Below are 2,442 nucleotides of genomic sequence, written 5' to 3' on the forward strand. Positions count from 1 at the left end.
ACTTTTTGCACACTGAAGTCATCATACATACAGGGCAAAGTAAGAGCTTTTATATTTGCATTTCTTCTTCATTTAACTTTTAAAACACTACTATAATTGGATATTAAAACAATAGGAAGTAGTGAGATATTATGATTGTATTCCTTCATGCATTCACTACTGCATATAATATGCCTGCAGTGAGTGTTATTCACTAGCCCCATTAAGAGCTTTGACACTGAACACCACCTCTGGGATGATGTTCATCATCCTCATATGCTTCTCCATTATAATGGTGCTATTATTCCTGATTTGGATCAAAGTCCACCAGTTATACTTGATCCGTTTCATCAGTCTCTTCTAATTCCTTCCTCTCAGGTAGTAGTTTTTCTAGCAAAGAGAGTTTGTCAGGAGAGAGAAAGCCATTTTTAGGAAAGTTTACCTTAAACTCAATGATTAGGCGACCCTTTTCACATGGTCTAAAATAATTGGCATACCTTCATTTAGCACATACTTTATATTGCCGTGCTTGACAATCTGACTTGGATGACAGGTGATGATCTAACACATCTGATCTAACACAATGATAATATCTCCTGGTTCCAATCCTGGCTCCTGGTCTCCTTCATCTTCTGTCCATCTTTCATGCCTTTGTCAATATGAACTTTCAGGATCATCTTCTCTTGAATTATCTTCCTTCCATTGCAGCTTTACATCTATCTTTAGGACTGATTCATTCCCCATTGCCCTGGCACTCCACATACACAGACTGAATTTGCTGAACCATTCCAGGTCCTATCTTATGAATTCTTATTTGCATTCCAGTACTTCAGCAGTTGGAACATCACTCTACTGCTCCTTCTTACCACCTTGGCCTTGACATTTGTCACAAATCACATTATTTTGTAGAGCCAGTTTTCTTGTTGCACTATTATATAAGTTTTCTAATGTTACTGAGAGATAGTACACAACATTTTTACCTCTCCTTTCTCTCTGCATCCTTCCTCCTCCTCCAAAAAGCATATCAAAGATGTCCATAGGGGAGCCAAAACCACCACCTGCTCTAACCTCCTTAATTGCCTGTTTTCCTCCTTTGTCATATAATTCCCTTTTCTTGGCATCAGAGAGAACTTCATAAGCTTGAGAAATCTGTTTAAACTTTTCTCCTTCATTTGGATTCTTATCAGGGTGGTACTTCAAGGCCAGTTTTCTCTAAGCCTTTTAAAATTCTTCCTGGGTGACATTGGGTTTAATCCCCCAAACATCATAGTAAGTGGTTTCTTTCACCATTTTCTACAGCCCATGAGCGTGCTGGGGGAATTGTGGGGGAGTGGGAAGGAGCACTTAACTGTGTACAGCCCAGGCAGCTGCTGCTCCTCCGCCTCCTCCACCTCTCACTGAACATTCTGGAAAGTTCCCTCTTCTGGAATTTTAATAGTTTTAGATCTCACATTTGGTCTTTAATCCATTTCAAATTAATTTTTGTGTGTGGTGTAAGATCCAACTCATTCTTTTTGCATGTGGCTACTCCATTTTCCAAGTGCTATTTGTTGAAGACAAATGTTTAGTCTAGGAATTTCTGTCAATAATCACTTGACCATATGTGCAGGGGTTTATTTCTGGGCTTTCTGTTCTGTTCTTTTGGCCTGTATATTTCTCTTCATATCCAGTAGCACATTCCTAAACTATTTTTTTTCTTTGTTATATACTTAAAATCAGGCAGTGTTGGGGCTGAGGTTGTAGCTCAGTGGTAGATTGCCTGGCAGGTGTGAGGCACTGCGTTCAATCCTCAGCACCACATAAAAGTAAATAAATAAGTAAAGGTAGGTGTCCATCTACAACTAAAAATATTAAAAAAAAAAAGTCAGGCAGTGTAAGCCCTCTAATTTTGTTCCTCTTGAAGATAGTTTTGGCTGTCCATGACTCTTTGAGATTCCACATAAATTTTGAGACATTCTTGCTACTTCTGTATAAATGTTATTGGGGTTTTCATAAAGATTGAATTGAAATTAGATAATTTTGGGTAGTATGAACATTTTAACAATTTGATGTCTTCCAATTCACGAACACAGAATGCATTTCTATTTATTTGTTGTATTCCTTTCATTTCGCTTAGCAATATGTTTAATGTATGTTTTTTCATCTGCTTAAGTTTACTCCTAAGTATTTTCTTCTCTTTGATGTCAAAATAAATAGATTTCTTCTATTTCTTTTATTGTTTGGTTATTGCTGCAACTGAATTTGCTGATATTGCATCCAGCAGCTTTGCTAAATTCACTTATTATTTCTAATAAGAACAAGTTTTATGTGTATAAATCCTTAAGAGTTTTCTATGGAAAAAATCATGCTGTCTGTGAGCAGAAATTGTTTAAATTCTTCCCCTTTTCAATTTGAATGTTTTTATTTTTTTTTCTTGTCTGATATGGCTAGAACTTCCAATTATATGTTGAAAAATAGTGGTTA

At 36.4% G+C, this 2,442-nt stretch overlaps 1 pseudogene; it reads right to left on the reverse strand.

The window, feature by feature from the left end:
• Positions 1-202: 202 nt before the first annotated feature.
• On the reverse strand, positions 203-1,269 carry LOC143386315 (dnaJ homolog subfamily A member 1-like; annotated as a pseudogene).
• Positions 1,270-2,442: the final 1,173 nt, after the last annotated feature.

Source organism: Callospermophilus lateralis, unplaced genomic scaffold (assembly GCF_048772815.1).
Source record: "Callospermophilus lateralis isolate mCalLat2 unplaced genomic scaffold, mCalLat2.hap1 Scaffold_138, whole genome shotgun sequence".
Taxonomy (NCBI): domain Eukaryota; kingdom Metazoa; phylum Chordata; class Mammalia; order Rodentia; family Sciuridae; genus Callospermophilus; species Callospermophilus lateralis.